General features: G+C 36.8%; 1 protein-coding gene across 4 annotated transcripts in view; it reads left to right on the top strand.

Annotated features, from left to right (window-relative positions):
* The first annotated feature begins 984 nt into the window (after positions 1 to 984).
* LOC128997773 (V-type proton ATPase 116 kDa subunit a 1) overlaps positions 985 to 22663 on the top strand; it is a 57153-nt gene continuing 35474 nt past the window's right edge. For 3 of the 4 annotated variants that reach the window (XM_054423453.1, XM_054423452.1, XM_054423450.1), the window contains exon 1: positions 985 to 1197. The gene's annotated coding sequence lies outside the window, so the exon portion shown is untranslated. Of the gene's footprint in view, positions 1198 to 13452; positions 13521 to 22663 lie in introns of those variants that run through there. The other variant, XM_054423451.1, reaches the window with a different exon arrangement.

Raw genomic sequence — 22663 nt, 5'->3', positions numbered from 1 at the left:
AATCAATTACCGCTGTGACGCCAATGACCAGATGATTTGGACTGGTTGTGTCAATTGTATATGTAGACTATCTTGGATGGTGGATGACTTCTCTCCAAGGTTTCTTCATAAACTTATCCTCACCAAATAGGGGGTTTGCCAAGAGTCTCTCTCTTACTAATCTCTTAAACTGGGCATTTTCTCACTGCCAGAACTGGGAAGCTGTTCAATGGTAATTGATTTAGATAGTCTGCATCCAGATCAGTCGCTCCTCTAGTGTTTGCACCACTCTGTATAAAATCACCAAATATAAAAGCAGAGTGGGAACGCCCTAAATACCATGCGTTACCCCACTACACCATTAGTTACGTTCTCATTTTCGTTGAAAAAGTTAAGTTAAAAATTTACATATTTTACAGAAATTGACAACTGCACACACTATATGTCGGTGGTTCAATTCGAGTCCATGCATTTATTATGCAACTGGCCACTTTAACATGTCTACTTCCCCAGTTGTGGTCCCAGGGGGGATGGAAGGGAAATACCCCCCCCCCCCGAAATATTTTATATTTTATTAGCTTACCTACATAAATACTATTAGCTTGAGCATATTTTAAAGATCAAATATGTATACAAATATTTTTTTTTTTGCTTTAAATTCCACTTTTTCCTTGGGAGGGATAGCCCGAACCTCCCTTTTATGGGGGATATTCCATACCCCCCCCATGGTCATCCCCCCCTGAAATAAAATCCTGGGTACCTGGGACCCCAATGACTTCCCTTAACAGTCAGAGGTAATAAATAACCATTGGACTATGGCTTCAAATTCAAATGGTAAACAAAGTGTCAGGCGGTAACCTTGAGGTGGCATCGCTATCTCTCGGTTTAACAAACAGCTGTTCACTGCCACTGCTACCAGAGCTACCACCATCACGGCACAACACCACTCCATTGTCAGTGGTGCCACCAAACTAACGCATACACCGCCAAAGGCCGCGCCACCGCCGCCGCCGCCCGCCAGTCATCCTTGTTCGCTCGAACCGTTAACGTGTCCGCCTTTGCCGTTCATCAGTTCGTACATCACACGTTGAATGTGTTATTGTGTCTTACCCTGATTTTTTGAGGACTTAGCCATGTTTTAGTAGTGATTTACTAAGACTTCGTAGCTTTCCGTTGGCAGACGAGTTCCAGCCTTTTTGGATTTTACAAGCCTAAAAGGTAGGGAAATAAAAGTTTGTATTAGGTTATTTAACGATTTTGTTTTAATAGTTTATAGCCTATATTTTAACAGTTATAATACCTCGTAGTTACATAGGACATAACTAAGCATCATTATTGTGTTCAAATGACTAATAGGTCTACACTAATACGAGTTAAACTCTTATCAATTTCGGCAAAACGTTCCTTTGTGATAACAACTTAAAGGGAATAAACTACAGCCTATATGGTTCTTTCAAGAAATCGTGCCTTTATCGTAAATTGTTTTAAAATATTTACGAATTTAAATTTTGACTAATTCGAGAGTTATACACTACAGAATTGGAAATTAATTCACATAAAATTCCTATCATACTTATATTTTTTTATCGTATGCCAATTAAAAGCTACGTCTAGCATCTTATAATACAATATCAGTTACATATTTCAAGAGTTAATATTACAACTGTGATCATTAGGTCTTCATCCAATAGGTTGCCGAAAGATAGTTGGACCGTGTAACGGATTAAAAATAGCAGATAAACATAGCTTGAATGTTTCTTCATTCTTACCGGGTTGCCTGAAACAAAACCGGTTATGGGCTGGGGCCATTTGCCGCCGGTCAAATCGCAACATTCGCAACCACCAGGCCTTTGAACCCCAGCAACAGGTGGAATCCCCCTCCCCTCTCCACCTCCCCCGGCACAAACATGGGATCACTCCACTCTGATCTTCTGATGACAGGAGAATGTTGCCTGTCAGTCTACAAAAGGCAAACCCGTTTCACATATTAACTCACGTTAGATCAATCAACAGTTAAAATACGGTGAAAGGAAATTTAAAAGTATTTTCAAGAAGAGAGCGTCTACTTTATTACAATGCGATGTTACGTTTTGTAAGTAGTTTATGGAAATGATAAACAAGAAAGCCTTAATAAAATCAAAACGTCTCTTTTTGTTTAGCACGTTAAAGATAGATACCAATTTATAAAGACGTCGATTTGTTATTGGTCTTCTTTTTGCATGTGTTTAGAAAAAGGTAATTTTTATTTTCCCTTATTTAAAATGATCATTAATTAAACTAACCTAACCAAACCAAACCATTGCAGCGAACTCAAAAAGAGTGGTTGCCCTCTTCTTGAAAATACCCGTTTTTACACTTTACTTCAGACAAGAGCTATAGTAGGTCGTGGTATTATCCTAAAAAAGGCATTGTCGATTAACTGAATTTGAACGCAGGAACTTGAGGACTGAAGCCCAACGGTCTACCACTAGACAATATTCTCTTCCGTGGTCTGATATTATTATAGTGCAATTCATACTGAAATTGAAATCTATGAAGATTCTGATAATATCTTAATTTGATATTGCTAACTGTGAGATATCCGATACAGTGTATCTTGATATGACGTTGTTAAATGAGCGATATATCCGATAAAGTGTATCTTAACCTGACGTTGATAGATGACTGTGATAGATATACGATCCGATCTTGCGTCGTTAACTGAGAGAGATATCCGATACAGTGTATCTCGATATGGTGTTGTTAACTGAGTAAGATCTCCGCTAAGGTTTATCTCGATCTGACGTTGTTAATTGAGAGAGATATCCAATACAGTGCATCTCTATTTGACGATGTAACTAAGAGAGGTATACGATACAGTGTACCTCGATATGACTTTGTTAAATAACAAAGATATCCGATACAGTGTATCTCGATCTGGCGTTGTTAACTGTGAGAGATATCCGATACAGTGTACCTCGGTCTAAAGTTGTTAACTAGAGATGTCCGATACAGTGTATCTCGATCTGACGTGTTAAATGTGAGAGATATCCGATACAGTGTACCTCGATCTAAAGTTATTAACTAGAGATGTCCGATACAGTGTACCTCGATCTGACGATGTTAAATGTGAGAGATATCCGATACAGTGTACCTCGATCTAAAGTTGTTAACTAGAGATATCCGATACAGTGTACCTCGATCTGACGATGTTAAATGTGAGAGATATCCCGATACAGTGTACCTCGATCTAAAGTTGTTAACTAGAGATGTCCGATACAGTGTATCTCGATCTGACGTTGTTAAATGTGAGAGATATCCGATACAGTGTACCTCGATCTAAAGTTGTTAACTAGAGATGTCCGATACAGTGTACCTCGATCTGACGATGTTAAATGTGAGAGATATCCGATACAGTGTACCTCGATCTGGCGTTGTTAACTAGAGATGTCCGATACAGTGTACCTCGACCTGACGTTGTTAACTAGAGATGTCCGATACAGTGTACCTCGATCTGACGTTGTTAACTAGATATATCCGATACAGTGTACCTCGATCTGACGATGTTAAATGTGAGAGATATCCGATACAGTGTACCTCGATCTAAAGTTGTTAACTAGAGATATCCGATACAGTGTACCTCGATCTAAAGTCGTTAACTAGAGATGTCCGATACAGTGTATCTCGATCTGACGTTGTTAAATATGAGAGATATCCGATACAGTGTATCTCGATCTGACGTGTTAAATGTGAGAGATATCCGATACAGTGTACCTCGATCTGACGTTGTTAACTAGAGATGTCCGATACAGTGTACCTCGACCTGACGTTGTTAACTAGATATACCCGATACAGTGTACCTCGATCTGACGTTGTTAACTAGAGATGTCCGATACAGTGTATCTCGATCTGACGTTGTTAAATGTGAGAGATATCCGATACAGTGTACCTCGATCTGACGTTGTTAAATGTGAGAGATATCCGATACAGTGTATCTCGATCTGACGTTGTTAAATGTGAGAGATATCCGATACAGTGTATCTTGATCTGACGTTGTTAAATGTGAGAGATATCCGATACAGTGTACCTCGATCTGACGTTGTTAAATGTGAGAGATATCCGATACAGTGTACAGCTTGATCTGACGTTGTTAAATGTGAGAGATATCCGATACAGTGTACCTCGATCTAAAGTTGTTAACTAGAGATGTCCAATACAGTGTACAGCTCGATCTGACGTTGTTAAATGTGAGAGATATCCGATACAGTGTACAGCTCGATCTGACGTTGTTAAATGTGAGAGATATCCGATACAGTGTACCTCGATCTAAAGTTGTTAACTAGAGATGTCCAATACAGTGTACAGCTCGATCTGACGTTGTTAAATGTGAGAGATATCCGATACAGTGTACCTCGATCTAAAGTTGTTAACTAGAGATGTCCGATACAGTGTATCTCGATGTGACGTTGTTAACTGTGATAGATATTCGATACAGTGTATTTCGATCTGATGTTGTTAAGTGAGCGAGATATCCGGTACATTGTCCATCTCGATCTGAATTTGTTAACTGAAGTTTTATTTTAAAACATGTCAGAAACTGTGGTTTAGCCAGAGAGACTCTTGACAATAAAATGTGTTTGTTGGCAACAAACGTAGGTGTTATTCTTGTGCACTAATCATTGTAAGTATTATCACACCATTTTAAAGTTAAAGACCCATTTTTTACCCATTTTTTATAAGCGTTTCCATAAGGTTATCATTTCATCTTAACCATCGGTAAGAAATTGAGTGATATTGTTGTATACAGTACTGTCAGAGTTAGTAACTTAAGCCATGCTGTTTTTACGAAAATAAACAGCTGTTTGCAAATAGAAGGTAGACTATTTACTAACAACTTGATTCCTTGAATAAAAGTTTTGTTCGAGACGTTATAGCATCATGCCAATATAATACTGTAATATTGTATACGGCATTATTGGAGTTGCTGCTTATTTCTAGAACTGTGTGTAGTTTTTAATCATAGATTTTAAATGAATAAGGCTTAAGTTAGTGTGAAGTAGCAACGAGTCCCGTATCCAATGTGAACGATAAATGTTAATTATTTTATAATATTAATATAATGATTAAACTTACTGAATTACGAGAATTAGTCTCCTATAGTGATCGAAACCGATTTCCTTGGACACTTTTGAAGTTGCGGATATTATAAACGTTGTTTCGGAAAAGGTTTACATCGAATCATTTATTCTAACTTAAAATCTTTCAAAATTAAAACACATAAAGTTCGACCCATATTATTTGTTTAAGAAAATGTTTATCAACTGTTGCATCTGAAATGGCTATGTTTAGGAAAATCGCGCAACACAGAGTTTTACATGGGGAAGGCAAAATCCGCGTATTTTACCCCTATACAGGCGATATTACAAAAATATGTTGTCTATACAGCCAGCTTCATGGGCCAGGTGTCTGTTATATTTTGGATTTGTTAACAGCTGGTATTCGTCGATAGAAAGTAAATCGAGCTCGCAAACAAATAATCAACACAAGCCCGCGTGTTTCTAGTGGTAAAATATTAACAGCTTCTATCTGTTTAGCCAGTAAAAGTTGATTTTATGCTAAGCAGAATGTGTGTTGGATTAAAATGGAACACACTCATAAGCATGATGATTAAAATACATTTCGTTATTATTTTATGCACCCTATATATTTTCTTTACAGTAATCGTTGTATGGCAAACTGTTTTAGAAGTAGTATGAAACAGCTGTCAACTATTCCTCTAATTTCGATAGTCAAATAGATAAATAAAAGATTAAACAAAAATCGAAAGAGATTGATAATATTTTAAGTAGTTTTCAAATGTTCTTTTGATTCAACAGTAGAACACGTGATCCCTGTGTTCAACACTAACTTCTGCGCACGTACCAACTATTCGATACTAAATAAAAAAGTCATATGACATCATCTAACATATTATTCATATGTTACATAGTCTATGTGGAATGTCAATGTTACATCTTCGTCAAATAAACAATGTTTTATAGGTTGTATGAATGTAAATGATAACGCGTGCTAAGTAGTCCATGTGCCATGACTGACAAATACTATTACAGTAGAACCTCGATAACAAGAACCTCGATAACAAGTCAACCTTGATAACAAAGGGTCATTTAAAACTCCCCTTGAAATTATTTTACCCCTAATCACATGTTATTGAAAACCTCGATAAGGAGTCAACCCTGATAACAAGTCTTATTTGATAATCCCTATGAGAGTCTTGTTATCAAGGTTCTACTGAAAAACAAGGTATTGCACATGTCGTTGAACGGCTTATGTGATTTGTAAATGTTACGATAACATCAAACGTGCTAAGGACCCAATAAATATGAGTTAAGGACATCAAACAAAACACCCTTATGGCTGTTGGTTGGTCACACCAACCATAAGCGCTTTCAAATGGAGGAAAACATGTTTTAACATCTGTTATACTAATCAGTAGAGCGTAACGGAGAAATAATCGTCTTATCTTCTATTCTAATTAGAATTTAGTATAAAGAATACTTTAACTTTAAACATAGCTAATGTTTTAGTGCCTGGTTCATTTTATCGTGTATTTTCTATGTAAAGGACCTCATAAATACTGTTTTGGTGAAAGGCCACGGACTCTGGGCACAGACGAGAAGTAATATCGTAGGTGTGGCGGTGTGGAAGTGGTAGGTCTAGGTCAACCAGTAGGCAGTAAGCAGTCAAAGACCACTGGAGAAGAGATGAATCACAGAGTGCTGAGTGGTAAGCCTTGAGAAAGAGGCACCTGGATGGCAGACGCTGACAATGCTAACCGGCAACTGCTAACTGCATCCGCTGAATAATGCTGCGTTAGTAAACGTGCGGAAACGGAGAAACTCGTGACGTGAGAAACGCAAAATCTGCACTTGCCCACTCGCTGATGGAGTGATAACGACTGGAACGACTTGTAGACCTTGGATCTGCAGTGAGAAAAGGGTTTGAAAACCTTTATCGAAATTGAAACTGTTGATTTGAAGCACGTAAACCCTTAACGATTCAGAATTGGAGTTTGAATTCGGCCGATGTATGTTGTATATTGAAGCTTTGTTATGCACTTAATGGTTAAGGAGAAAGAAAACTAAATTTAAAATTCCCTTGTTAATTTTACTGAGGATAAGCCAACTGTTGTAGTTTGTTTTTTTATGGATATATTATACAAATTTGGCAAATTTATTCATCCTATAGGTACTATTAACATTTAATCAAAAACACATTTTCCCTTCCCTGTAGCAGCAAACCTAAGTACTCGTTAAGCTAATGTTGTCTAGATAAGTTGTCAGCACGTTTGGATAAGTAATGAATATGTAATTTTTACGGATATATTTTAGTGAAAATCCATTTAGGAAAATGTAAATTCGCTTAGTCTGCAGATTTACTCTGGCGGGGCTATTTTTGTTTTTCTAGATGATAGACCTTCGCGAGTATTAATCTGCACTCGATAAAGTCAATATCTACATCGATATCTATGCTTCTAGTGGTTTGAGGGATTTGACACTGAACCTCTGGGACAGATGTACTGCGTTAGTCAAACGATAACGTCATAATTGATAATTGTCTGTATTGATAGAGGTTATAATGTGTATTGATTTACTCTTTGTGTACTGATTACCGCTTATTTTTATCGTCACTGTAGGCTCATTTAGATAAATACTTTTTCGAGCTCTCATACTCCTCCGATTCTTCTAGTAGCTTAGGGACAGTGAATTTAATTAGTAATGAAATGCTATGTTTCACATAAAATAATGAAAAAACTATATTTTCTTAAACAGATGTTGGCTGTGCATAAAATACGAGCTAAAGACATCTTGCCAGTTGCCTGGCAGATCAAGCTGACATAGTCTAGGAAATAGATCTCTGGTTTCCTAAAGAGCGGTTCACAGTTGAAATCGGTGGTTGAGTGTCGACTCGCGCCAGCTTCGTCCGGTTTAGACCGTTTCTCCGCTGTTTACTATTTTTACAATGACAGTCTACTCAGACATTGGCTAGGCTCATCAAACACCAAGTCTGTGGTCGCGCCGCGTCGCTATCTATCAGCGATAAATATTAGCTCAAGATAACGATTCGGGTAAAAATGTATTGCGGTGTTTGGTAATTATATTTCAGTATTGTCAGAATCAGTGTGAGGAAGTTATTGTCTGACCTATTCAACAGAATCAATATTTAGGAGGAAGTTATCGTACAACAATGAGTCCCTAGGTAACTGTATTGTCTGACCTAGTCAACATTTACTCAGTATTTAGGAGGAAGTTAGTGTTTAAGTTAGTTGAAGTTAGTGTTTAAGTCTGTCTGTACTTTCGTGCTAAGCTATATCTTTAATATCTTTAACAGCCATAAAATTTTCTATTAACATTATAAGAAACCACCTATATAACAACTATCATAATTAGGTTTAATCAAACTTGCAAAATTTAATGTAATATTATTCTTTGTTCTACAGCAGACTACAATGTGTAGTAAGATTTCAATTTTTAAAATAAATTTGAATTTATATGTAAAATCTTTGTTTTGCTTTGCAAACTATTTATATTTATGTATTATGTAAATGTTGAAGTTATTGTACAACAATAGAGTTCCTACTGTATTGCCCGGGCTAGTCACCATACTCAGTATTTAAGATGAAGCACAGACTATAGACCATTAGAGTTCGTAATACAGAATATAGTTTCTCTAGATAACGCTAGATAGAATTGAATTTTTAGAAGTTTAGAGATTCTAATGTATTGTTTGACCTAGTCACCAGAATCAGTATTTAGGAGGAAGTTATTGTACAACAATAGAGTTTCTACTACATTGTCGGACCTAGTCACCATACTCAGTATTTAGGAGAGGAAGTTATTGTACAACAATAGAGTTTCTACTGTATTGTCTGACCTAGTCACCATACTCAGTATTTAGGAGGAAGTTATTGTACAACAATAGAGTTTCTACTGTATTGTCTGACCTAGTCACCATACTCAGTATTTAGAAGGAAGTTATTGTACAACAATAGAGTGTCTGCTGTATTGTCTGACCTAGTCACCCTACTCAGTATTTAGGAGAGGAAGTTATTGTACAACAATAGAGTTTCTACTGTATTGTCTGACCTAGTCACCCTACTCAGTATTTAGTACAGGAAGTTATTGTACAACAATAGAGTGTCTGCTGTATTGTCTGACCTAGTCACCATACTCAGTATTTAGGAGGAAATTATTGTACAACAATAGAGTTTCTACTGTATTGTCTGACCTAGTCACCATACTCAGTATTTAGGAGAGGAAGTTATTGTACAAAAAAAGAGTTTCTACTGTATTGTCTGACCTAGTCACCATACTCAGTATTTAGGAGGAAGTTATTGTACAACAATAGAGTTTCTACTGTATTGTCTGACCTAGTCACCATACTCAGTATTTAGGAGAGGAAATTTTTGTACAACAATAGAATTTCTGCTGCATTGTCTAACCTTGTCACCAGAATCAGTATTTAGGAGAGGAAGTTATTGTCTGATCTAATCACCATACTCAGTATTTAGGAGAGGAAGTTTTTGTACAACAAAAGAGTTTCTAGTATTGTCTGACCTAGTCACCAGAATCAGTATTTAGGAGAGGAAGTTATTGTACAACAATAGAGTTTCTAGTATTGTCTGACCTAGTCACCAGAATCAGTATTTAGGAGAGGAAGTTATTGTACAACAAAAGAGTTTCTACTGTGTTGTCTGGCCTAGTCACCAGAATCAGTATTTAATAGAGGAAGTTATTGTACAACAATGGAGTTTCTACTGTATTGTCTGACCTAGTCACCAGAATCAGTATTTAGGAGAGGAAGTTATTGTACAACAATAGAGTTTCTAGTATTGTCTGACCTAGTCACCAGAATCAGTATTTAGGAGAGGAAGTTATTGTACAACAATAGAGTTTCTACTGTATTGTCTGACCTAGTCACCAGAATCAGTATTTAGGAGAGGAAGTTATTGTACAACAATAGAGTTTCTACTGTGTTGTCTGGCCTAGTCACCAGCATCAGTCTTTAAGAGGAAGTTATTGTCTGACCTAGTCACCAGAATCAGTATTTAGGAGAGGAAGTTATTGTACAACAATAGAGTTTCTAGTATTGTCTGACCTAGTCACCAGAATCAGTATTTAGGAGAGGAAGTTATTGTACAACAATAGAGTTTCTACTGTATTGTCTGACCTAGTCACCAGAATCAGTATTTAGGAGAGGAAGTTATTGTACAACAATAGAGTTTCTACTGTGTTGTCTGGCCTAGTCACCAGCATCAGTCTTTAGGAGGAAGTTATTGTCTGACCTAGTCACCAGAATCAGTATTTAAGAGAGGAAGTTATTGTACAACAATGGAGTTTCTACTGTATTGTCTGACCCAGTCTTGTCGCTCCCATGACCTTGGGTGATATTGCTATCATAACTTCATCAAGGCCACGACTGTACACTGATTATAAAGTAGTTATAGAAAACTTTACATAAAACAACGTCTTTTTTAGTCGCGTTTTCCCTAGCGAGTATCAAGTTTATACACTCGTCGCTTGTGTGTGTGTGTGTGAAATGAAAAGCATATAGCATTGGCAACGAGTTAGAAATTTTCAATTGAGAAAGTGGTTTGTTTTGTGTTATAAAAATAGATGCGTATATGAATATTTTGATTCCTTCTCTAATCTATAGTCAAATCTGTTTTGTATAAGACTGAGATCGAGAGTCAACATCGATTTTCCCAAAGTAATTTGGGGAATTTAGAACAGCTGTTCCTGTAAAAGTGTTTCATACACTTCCTACATACAGTATAATTAGGTGAACTACACTACCTTCCTGTACTTAGGAAACTCGCCGAATAATTGAAAGTGATTATCAACGTTTTGCGTTTTATTCTGTAAAAGGAAGAATGTGATAACATATTTGTTCTATATCGCGAAGTATATAAAAGACTACATATATACAATAAGTAGTTTATGTATGTCTCTGCGCTTCTTAGAAAGTGACGAGTAATGAATAATCAACTGTTCTGTTCATCAAATATTAAGTAAGTTGAAGCATATCGCGTGCGAGGAGCGATTTTACAAGGATTTCGATCGATTCTACTCTTCGGCATTAGAAACTGTGATTTAAACTATTCGATTATACTCCGATTGCCTTGCTGAAAGTAATTATAATTAGTATATCGATATTCTATGTATTATGAGTAAAATTTGTAAATATTTTAATTTTATCCTCAATATCGGCACCAAAACACCTTTAAAATCCATATTTTTTAGCTCCTGAGCTGATCTTGTGACTAAATCAATAAATAAGGTTACCTTCGTCAATCAGCTCATAGAAGTTGAAACATTGTTACGGCCGTTTCAGCATATCCATGCCATCATCAGACGTTCAGCTACTTGCTCTTGTGCGGATATGTCTTATCAACAGGCCTGTTTAGTCAAAAACCCCCGTTTATGTTTATGTATGTGTACGTCGCGTGTGACAGTTTGTGTTTTTGTATATTAACGACGCCACTTGGCTGAACGTCTGATGATGGCATGGATATGCTGAAACGGCCGTAACAATGTTTCAACTTCTATGAGCTGATTGACGAAGGTAACCTTATTTATTGATTTAAAACACCTTTATACTAAGTTCTGCTTACACACACAAGTTCGCCAGCGGTATGGTGAATATAAATCTATTGTTGCTAAATTAAAACTTTAAGAAGAAAATTAATCGTCCCTAGCCTACTTATTTTTATATCTAGCCACCGGGTAAAATTCTGGAGGTAAAAATCCAGGGGGGGGGGGTAAAATTCCGTAGGTAAAAATCCGGGCCGTACATTTTGAGCTGACCTCATGAAGGGGGTAAAAGTCCGGGGGTAAAATTCCGGCACGTACACTCTAGGTTTTTATAATTTGATGTGTTCTGATTAAATTCATAACCGTGAAAATAAACGTTACTACCTTTAATCCATCGAACTGATGTTGTGCAACTCAAAAGTTCGCGGCCGGAATTTTACCCCCTGGTCTGTGACGTCAGTTTGCCCAGGGGGTGAAATTCCAGGGGGGTAAAAATCCACTACCCCAGGCGAACCATCCCGAGCGTACAGGGCAGACCGGGTACACTATCGTGCTCGCCTATATTCGGCGATAGGGTTACTAGCATAGCATAACACATATTTGTTCTAGTCTTTAACGTCAAAAGCATGCTTAACTGAGGAAGGAAAGAGCCAACGTACTTCAAAAGACACACGTACCATATGATTAAAAGAGTTTTTGTTTGTGAAAGTGTCCAAATAAGTAAATACGTATAACCAACACCAGCTGAGTTATCTACTACCAGCTGAACAACAATGATAGCGTGGACAACACAATTGCCCGTATTGTTAGAAATGACCGACAACCATGGTGAACATGTCCTTGCATGATGCTTCCTATAGACCCCGTTAGCTACAAGTAACGTACATGGTTTGGCGTTTGAATGTACCGTAGCTCAATATGAGCAGATCGCCAAATTTGGTCCTTGTAAAATTGTAATTTGTGTGCGATAACTGATAATAAAACTTTAAACGCTATTATACTTGGTCATCTCTGTGGAATTCTATTGCTAATTGTTTAAAATACCAGGGTATAGGGTGTCCCGTAAGTAAACAGCCATACTCGGAAAATGTTTGTATGGGTCAAATTGAAGAGGAAATCAAGAATGATTTTTTTACAAATCGCTATGTTAAACAAATATCCGTTTTGTATTTTTATAGAAACGTTTTTATCTTTGAACTGTTTCAACCGATCTTTGTGAAACTATGTATTTTAGGGCAAAAGATACAGAACTATTAACAAAAACTTAGTTGTATTAAACATTAAAAAGTTTTGGCCATTTAAATGTTTATAATATAAACTACTAAAAAATTACTGATTTGATGATATACTGATTTTTATAAAATTGCGATGAAAATATCCCCAATAAACCTTTAAACAACATTACCTAACAACAATAATAAACTTCAAACAAAGCATACATTTTTATAATTTTTTTAATAAACAAAATTAATATTTTCAATTAAAGGTTGCCCGATTTGCATTTGGTTTTACGGTGTTAAAGTTTTGTTCTACAATTTCTGCTTCGTCCTAGTTCCTTTGTTTTAACTTAATTCATAGCGGATACAATTTTAATTTTACAGATAAATTATAAAGTGAACCGCTGTAATATAAAGACTTTTATTTCGAAACGTTATTTCGTATGTGGATAAAACACTTTTGAAACACCATCTTCTGTTTTTGCAAACTTAATGTGTCCCAAAAGAGAACGATTCACAAAATAAAATAGTTACACAAAATATCCCAACGGCTTAACTATCGTAATGAGGCGTTTAATAAGTGCAATATTCACTGTTATAAACACAGCTGGTTTTAAAACAGCTGGCTTCGAAGCTCGAGACATTCTTCGTCTACAACATGTAGTTAACGTGTCACGTGGGTCGGATCAGCTGACTACTCACTGATAGTACCTTGGTGATAACAGTCGTTCACACCCATCGCACTCGAAAGGTATGTACTCCAAAAACTCTCAAGTCAATTTATAGCACTTCGATAACTCCCACTACGTTTCGATATCTAGTTAAGTTTATGTGCGTAGCTAATCTTTTGAAAGGGTAATTATAGCTCTTCAGCATGAATCAGTTGATGTGTTTAGCGGTCGGGATATCAATCCACTATAATAACCGATGTGGGTCTGATGCTGCTACACTAAATTTGAAATAGTTTATTTTTATTTTACGTGTTTTACAAGTATTTATATAGCCTTGGTTCAGTAAATGCCGCAAAAGGATTATGTTTAGCCTAATTTTGTATTTTCTTGCTTCATTTTTCTCGTTTTACATTAATTATGTTAACCCTCTAAAATTTTAAAATTATTTTTAAACTTCTTCATTCCTGTACTGTTGGTTTGATAATGCTGATATAAACGTAAAAAAACCATAATTACAAATGCTATTCTAAGCTACATAGTTTAAAAATATTAGTTTAAGTATTATCTTACGAGTTTTGAATTTTGTGTTAAAAAGCAACGAATAATGAACAAATGTATTGACAAGTACCATATTATATCGAAGACGTCGATACATTGAAATTGTTTCCTTTGCATGCAATAACGATATGCAAACACGAAGGTTGAAGTCACATGAGTTTAAAACTCGTGATGGAAGATGTCCTCACTACCAAGGTCTTGTAGTTACTGTAGGTTTCTTGTTATGTTGGCGGCACATACAAATCACATGACCCATGAGAGACCTCGTGATGGAAGATGTCCTCACTACCAAGGTCTTGCAGTTACTGTAGGTTTCGTGTTATGTTGGCGGCACATACAAATCACATGACCCATGAGAGACCTCGTGATGGAAGATGTCCTCACTACCAAGGTCTTGTAGTTACTGTAGGTTTCTTGTTATGTTGGCGGCACATACAAATCACATGACCCATGAGAGACCTCGTGGTGGAAGATGTCCTCACTACCAAGGTCTTGAAGTTACTGTAGGTTTCTTGTTATGTTGGCGGCACATACAAATCACATGACCCATGAGAGACCTCGTGATGGAAGATGTCCTCACTACCAAGGTCTTGAAGTTACTGTAGGTTTCTTGTTATGTTGGTGGCACATACAAATCACATGACCCCTGAGAGACCTCGTGATGGAAGATGTCCTCACTACCAAGGTCTTGCAGTTACTGTATGATTCGTGTTATGTTGGCGGCACATACAAATCACATGACCCATGAGAGACCTCGTGATGGAAGATGTCCTCACTACCAAGGTCTTGCAGTTACTGTAGGTTTCTTGTTATGTTGGCGGCACATACAAATCACATGACCCACGAGAGACCTCGTGATGGAAGATGTCCTCACTACCAAGGTCTTGCAGTTACTGTAGGTTTCTTGTTATGTTGGCGGCATATACAAATCACATGACCCATGAGAGACCTCGTGATGGAAGATGTCCTCACTACCAAAGTCTTGCAGTTACTGTAGATTTCTTGTTATGTTGGTGGCACATACAAATCCCATGACCCATGAGAGACCTCGTGATGGAAGATGTCCTCACTACCAAGGTCTTGCAGTTACTGTAGGTTTCTTGTTATGTTGGCGGCAAATAAAAATCACATGACCCTTGAGAGACCTCGTGATGGAAGATGTCCTCACTACCAAGGTCTTGCAGTTACTGTAGGTTTCGTGTTATGTTGGCGGCACATACAAATCACATGACCCATGAGAGACCTCGTGATGGAAGATGTCCTCACTACCAAGGTCTTGTAGTTACTGTAGGTTTCTTGTTATGTTGGCGGCACATACAAATCACATGACCCATGAGAGACCTCGTGGTGGAAGATGTCCTCACTACCAAGGTCTTGAAGTTACTGTAGGTTTCTTGTTATGTTGGCGGCACATACAAATCACATGACCCATGAGAGACCTCGTGATGGAAGATGTCCTCACTACCAAGGTCTTGAAGTTACTGTAGGTTTCTTGTTATGTTGGTGGCACATACAAATCACATGACCCCTGAGAGACCTCGTGATGGAAGATGTCCTCACTACCAAGGTCTTGCAGTTACTGTATGATTCGTGTTATGTTGGTGGCACATACAAATCACATGACCCATGAGAGACCTCGTGATGGAAGATGTCCTCACTACCAAGGTCTTGCAGTTACTGTAGGTTTCTTGTTATGTTGGCGGCACATACAAATCACATGACCCACGAGAGACCTCGTGATGGAAGATGTCCTCACTACCAAGGTCTTGCAGTTACTGTAGGTTTCTTGTTATGTTGGCGGCATATACAAATCACATGACCCATGAGAGACCTCGTGGTGGAAGATGTCCTCACTACCAAGGTCTTGAAGTTACTGTAGGTTTCTTGTTATGTTGGCGGCACATACAAATCACATGACCCATGAGAGACCTCGTGATGGAAGATGTCCTCACTACCATGGTCTTGCAGTTACTGTAGGTTTCTTGTTGTGTTTGCAGCATATTCTTTTTTTTACAGACAATATGGAATTAGAAAATAGTATATATTGTAAATTATTGGTAAATGATATTCTTCATAAAACGTAATTTTACTTAACAGATTGCAGAGTTTAGTGTGGGCCCCTTGGCCTTGATCCCACTTCGGGGGTTTCGCGGTTTCTAGATCTAGCCCCTGGCCCCGTCTCAACTGTAGGTTCCTGGTTGCATTCATTGGTGGTAAAAATTCGCTTATCCATAGGATACAATTTTTAGAAATGTTATTCAACAGTAATGCATATGGAGGATAAATTTGACTTATTGGCTACTGTCATAAATCAGTCCTGGAGGCCGTGGAGGCAATGATGAATACCAAATATTTTTCCATAGGGAAACTTTTTTTCTATTAGGTGATAACGTAATAGTAAAAGTGTGTTTATACTTTTCATTTTCCAACAACATCAATAGAAGCACAGATAAAGAGTAGACACCTAAAGTCTCTGCCTACTTGTTATTCGGTGTTAGGGAGTCATTTTAATATATTTCTGTGCAGTATCAAATATATGTATGAAGCCTTAAATGCATACTAGTATTTTATAAAAACCAGTAACACTTGTAGTTGTCTGTATGGTCTCCTAGAGGGGTTTTACGGATTTTGTCATCTCCTATTTCTTGGTTCAATGAATTAGCTTCGGTCCTCGATTTATTATTTCAGACATGAAATGGCACGGACATCATCATGTGGCGACAAAATCCTCCGCTTGAAAGGCACCCCACAGCAATACGATATCCCTGGAAGGGAGGGGGTTGGGTGCTGTTACATAACTTTCGGGTGTTAACACTATTAGTTGTAAGTGAGGCCTGGGAAATGCTTGCACGGATTATTCAGGCTTAAACAAATTTACTGTTGAATCGTTTGGAAACTCTGGAACAATCCAAAGCGTTCTGCGGCTGGAAAACTTAAACAACCTTTTTATAAAATATTTGCCTATTTTGTATCTCAGTTCTGAATTACATAGGAGCGCCCAAATACAATGAAGCATTAAAATACACAATTAAAAGTTTTTAGAATTACACACGTGCACTCAACTACAATGAACTATGAAATATACAATTAAAAGTACAACATGAATTCCACACATTTTCATGGAGTAAATTATCAGCACAATGATAATATTAAGATAAATATTAATTTGAAGTTAATAACATATAGCACATTACAGTTAGCCTCTTACAGGCATTTTAAAATTTCAAGTTGTCGGATAGTTTTAATTGTACTCTTTTCTATAGAAGTTCCATTTTGATAATTAAGATTTGACTCTCAATGAAGAGCAGGAAATCGAGTAAAATTATCCCAAGGAAAAAGTTGGTCTAGGAGAACATTATTAAAACTAGCCCTAGACCATGAACTGTTTTTCCGATCTAATGAATTATAAATACCTCTTGAACCGACGGAAGCTGACTATAGCCCTAAAAATAAATTATTATCTTCAATAGCATAACTAAATCAAATTAATTCCACCACCGGTCTAGACTAAAAAAAACACAACAACGAACGAATCTACGCGTGCATACGCTGATAACTTATATACAACGTAGTCCAGTAAATAGAGACAAAAAAGGCCCTTCTTCCAACTTACTAATGGTAGTTCTAAATTGTTTTATATGTTGCCTAGGATGGTAAGTAGGTATTTGAAATGCAAAATGTACAAAAAACATTGGCACTTTCTTGAGATTTTCGCCTATATCTCAGTTTTGGTGCATTTTTGTGCAAAAGAAGATGTATTCAATGTTGTAGACAGTTAAATTTCCTACAATTATGTTTAATATTTTGTTTCTACGACTTTAAGGCTAAGAAAATATTCACTTAATAAAAAGGGGAATAAATAATTTGTTTACGAAATTTGCCAAAATTCCAACTTTAGATCCCTGTAGTTCAGCAATAAACCACTACAGCACCACCACTTGTTGTTTTCTAGGAAAACCAGTATCAATCAAATTTGTAGAGAGTTTAATTACCTACAAAATGCTTCTATTTTTCTTCTCTAACCGTTTGGAGTGGGGCTAAAAAAACAAAAGAAAACAAATTAAAACACTGGGTCTATTTTTTCACTTTTGTAACTCGACATTTAAGCTACAAAAATGTAGATTTACTCTAAAACTTGACGCTAAAAAAGAGTACCTCAAGTTGAACCTGCAGACTTTTTGTGTGATATAACTTGACGTGGATGCAACTTGACGTACAGACAACTTGACGCGGACGTAAATGTTACATCTTGACGGTAGCGAACCCATCAAGCTGCATCCCCAGATTTTTCAGAGATGCTCATGTCTCCTGACACCAAAATGCAACAGAGACAACTTGACGTCGATACTAGACGACAATCCGGCCTAGGACGCGGACCCATGCCTTTGGTTCAGTATAGACTGTCCGGACCGTGTACAGTACTATAGAACACCCTCAGATAACTCATCAAACACTCTAGTGACATAAGTCAAAGATGCTATAGTCTGCATGACGAGACCTGTCTCCTGAACCTCTGGAAACTAACAAATGAAGGCTCGGACCATCCCATGGAGATTGGCTCATGAGATAGGTCCCATCATACAGACTTTAACCGCAAGGCTACATATCAGAATTCCATTCACATTACAATACTTTCCACTTTTATTTACACCTTTTTAACAAATATTTGTTGTCTGACTATGGTGCTATGCTGGAACAGTGTAGACTGACATGTCTTGGCCGGACGTCAAGTTGGAGCGCTGCCGTCGCCGACATGTCATCGCCCTCGCGCGCTCAGTGTTCACTGTTCACCTTCAATCCTGTCAATACAGTACTACTCCTTTGTAATTTTGTAATCAGGAAACGCTTACACAATGCATTTAAAACGTCCAGAGTAGTGGAATCAATCGGAAAACCTTTGTGAGACTAGGTAAAGTTACAGCTAAATGCCCAAACAAGGTAAAAAAAAACATGTCAAACAGTGGTTAACAAACTACTTGATTTTAGTGAGTTTTCCCTGTAGTGAATGCGTATTATAACAGTTGTCAGGGTTCAATGTCCAAGATTTTTTTTTTTTGTATCCATAGCAAAAAAGCCTGTCGTCCCAATTGTTAAAAAAAATTTACATTTAAAGTGTTATTCTCAAAATGATACTTAAAAGGAACAATAATTGTGTAACTTTAGACCTACTGTATAAGAAGACATTGTCCGTAGGTTTACATGAATGAGTTCGTTAAGCCGATTCGACCTTGATAAAGTATTTTTTAGGGCTGGCAGGGTCATGTATAAAAACTGTTACTAATTATCTATCCATATAATAAATTGTTTTCCTCCTTTAAATCAGTTTTCAAAGAAAGAATTTAGATCTTATATTAATTCCCAACCTCTTTTGGTTACGGTACGTTGACCCACGTTGCCTTAATTGAAAATAAATTATTTTGCTGTAAATTGCTTGTCCACCGATAGGGCATTTTCAAACTTCTTTATTCTATGGTAGGCATTTACAATTTAGTCAACACAGCTGTTGTGTTCATCGTAGCAACTAGCAACATACCAATACCGACTTTTGGAATTTTTTTGGGGCCTAAACATGATTAACGCGAAGCGTACGGGCTAAGCCTAATTACATATTTTGCTCCGATTGCCTTTTAATGACAAAAAAATTGGTAGTGAATTAAATACACTCATTATGGTAATCAACTACTAGACAAATTAAAGTGGAATTAGGAACTTATTTTTTAAATAGATTCGCGGTATATTAGGTTATTTTTATTGACGAATTATAGAGAAGTAAGGTGTGGATTTAAAATGTTAAACTTGTCCTTTGTCAACCTTTTTGGATAGAAACTCATCAAAGCAAGTGAAAATCACTTTTCTGGTTTGCTGCTGCCGGAGTATGAACACGCCATTTTTCTACTCTCCGGAATTAACTCAGTAACTGAACTGGACTGACCGGTATGTTAAGTTTTTTGTTTCAAATCAAGGTCTGTTAGTTTATGCGTGAGTGATTTTATTCAAACCTTTTGCCATGCTACGTTATTCACAAGCGTTAGACATGGAGATAAAATTCACTTAAGAAGAAATTCTCAAGTGGTAATGATGATATTCATATTATTTTGCTAAAAGCAGTAAAAAGTTGTACTTGGTTAAGTTTTATGACACTTAGTTAATTCTTCTTTTATCGCAGGAAATTTTCCAATCCAGTTAAAAATAGCTAAAATTATTCCCATACACAAAAAGAATGACGAAAAAATCCTTCAAATTATCGGCCGCTATCTCTATTACCAACTTTATCTAAAATTTATGAAAAGGCAGTTTACATACAACTAACACATTTTCTTGAAGAACGCCATCTCGTGGATAGCTCCATGGGATTTGTAGCGGAAAATCAGTGACAACTGCTAGTGTTTCTTTTATCAAATCAGTGATAGACTCAATAGATGCTGGTGAACCATGCGTTGGAATCTCTATGGACCTGTCGAAGGCTTTTGACACTGTGATCATGAAAGTCTTCTTGCCAAATTAAAATCCCTTGGCTTGGATCCTCATTCCTTGAATTGGTTTAGTTCATACCTAAATAATAGATATCAGTTTGTTCAGATTACTCACTTGGCCAAAAACAATAGAATTATAAATCATAAATCAGAATTGAAACCAGTAAAATTTGGTGTGCCTCAGGGATCTGTGCTGGGACCACGCTTGTTTATATGGTGTTTGAAAGATATTTCTAAATCAGTATCAAACTCAGATAACACAAACCTCTGCCTATATGCTGATGATTCAAATATTAAAGTATCGGGTAACAATTTAGAACAAGAAAGAATTTTATCATTCACTAAAATAGGAAATATGATTCCTTTTTTTGAAAATCACAACATCCACTTAAATATTGAGAAAACTAACTACATTTCCTTCAGAACAGCCCGATCAAGGATAAAAAAAGAACCCTTGATTTAGGTGAATACTGAGCCTATTGACCTTGCCACAAGTACAAAATTTCTTGGTCTAACAATAGATAATAACTTGGATTGGAATGAGCATGTAGACAACATTTTACCTAAAATAAATTCTGGCATGTACGCACTAAGAAGAATGGCAGGGATGTGCAGTGAATCCACTCTTAAAATTATTTACCATTCATACATACATTCACACATTTCATTTGGAATTAGTCTGTATGGCTCATCTAAATTAGAAAATCTAGATAAAATACTTAAAGAAAAAAATAAAGCAAATAGAATAATAAAGAACCTATCCAGATACATAATGCAGGGAAAGTTTTTAAAATGCTAAACATATTACAAGTTTATAGTCAGTTTATTTTTGACCCTATTATGATATTTTTAAACAATAAGGATACATTTTTTTGAACAAGAAATACACCACCATTACAACACACGAAAAAAGAATGAAATCATACCCACTCACCATAGACTTGAATTTTACACAAAGAAGCCGTCTTACAAAGGAGCAAGCTATTTCAGAAAATTACTAAAAGGATTAAAGTGTCAAATAAACAGTTCCAAATTCAAACGAAAACTAAAAACTTACTTGTTTTGCTAAAGTATTATTTTAAATAGAAGAGTATATGAATAATTAAGCAAAAAATGCTAATTTAAATAGCTAAGTTGACACTATTCAGATGTACTAACATGTATTTGTCTTATATGAATAAAGATATATTGATTTGATTTGATTTGATGGTTACAAATTGTCATAGGCTACAACGCTACAACCAAATATTTGTTTTATATACAGTGGAAGAACAATTTGTCGGTTTTTGTCCTAGAGTGTTCACGATTCCGTCTCCCGAGCGCCGCGTCTCCCCAGCGCCGAGCAGGCTATCTGACATAATCTGACAGTTTTGACAGCCGAATTTGAATTCACAAAAGCAACGAACTGCGGTAAAGGATTGTACCCAATTGAGCATTGTAGACAATCAGCACTGGAATTACGTTAATTTTACATACATTTCATTGCAGACATGAGACGTTTAGAATTCTAAATTAACATTTAATGAATATTTTTTAATTCAGCTTACCGACTCTCGTACTTTTGAGATGATCGCACTTAATCTTGAATGATTAACCTAACCTAACTTAACCTAACCTTTACTGCTTCACAGATTAAACTCATTGATACAATTTTAAAATAGAAGGTATTAACCCTCGTCACTTCTGCATCACTGAGCAGACTCTTTGGTAATTTATGGCCTCGGCGCTGGGGATACTCATTTGCCCTCGGCGCTCGGGAGACTCGGCGCTCGGGAGACTCGGCGCTCGGGAGACTCGGCGCTCGGGAGACGCAACGGTGCTGACTGACGGTTGCCGAAATTGAGAGTGAAACTTCCAAGCAGGTCGGCAAATGCGGAAGTGCCTCAAGGTAGTTTTCAAGCCTAGATGTTAAACGCTTGACTTTCAAATCTGTTATCAAGATTTGTGTGACACTGTACCACCAGTTATTCAATATTCATTTAGCTCAAAGATGTCTAAAGAGACACCAAGTAACAGTGGATGGAATATGTTTGATAAACTTTCTAGCCCGATTGAGAACCATTTGTAATTAGGCTATAACGGACTAATGGTTTGACGTAAATGAACTCTTAAAATTAGACAAGGAAACACAATGTTTCCTATCGTCACATCACTGATACAGTTCTAGGTTGCACTATTGATCTGTTGTATCA

Source organism: Macrosteles quadrilineatus, unplaced genomic scaffold (assembly GCF_028750875.1).
Source record: "Macrosteles quadrilineatus isolate MER2022 unplaced genomic scaffold, UCM_ALF_1.0 Scaffold_7__1_contigs__length_78375512, whole genome shotgun sequence".
NCBI lineage: Eukaryota > Metazoa > Arthropoda > Insecta > Hemiptera > Cicadellidae > Macrosteles > Macrosteles quadrilineatus.
This window is presented reverse-complemented; position numbering and strand designations above follow the sequence as displayed.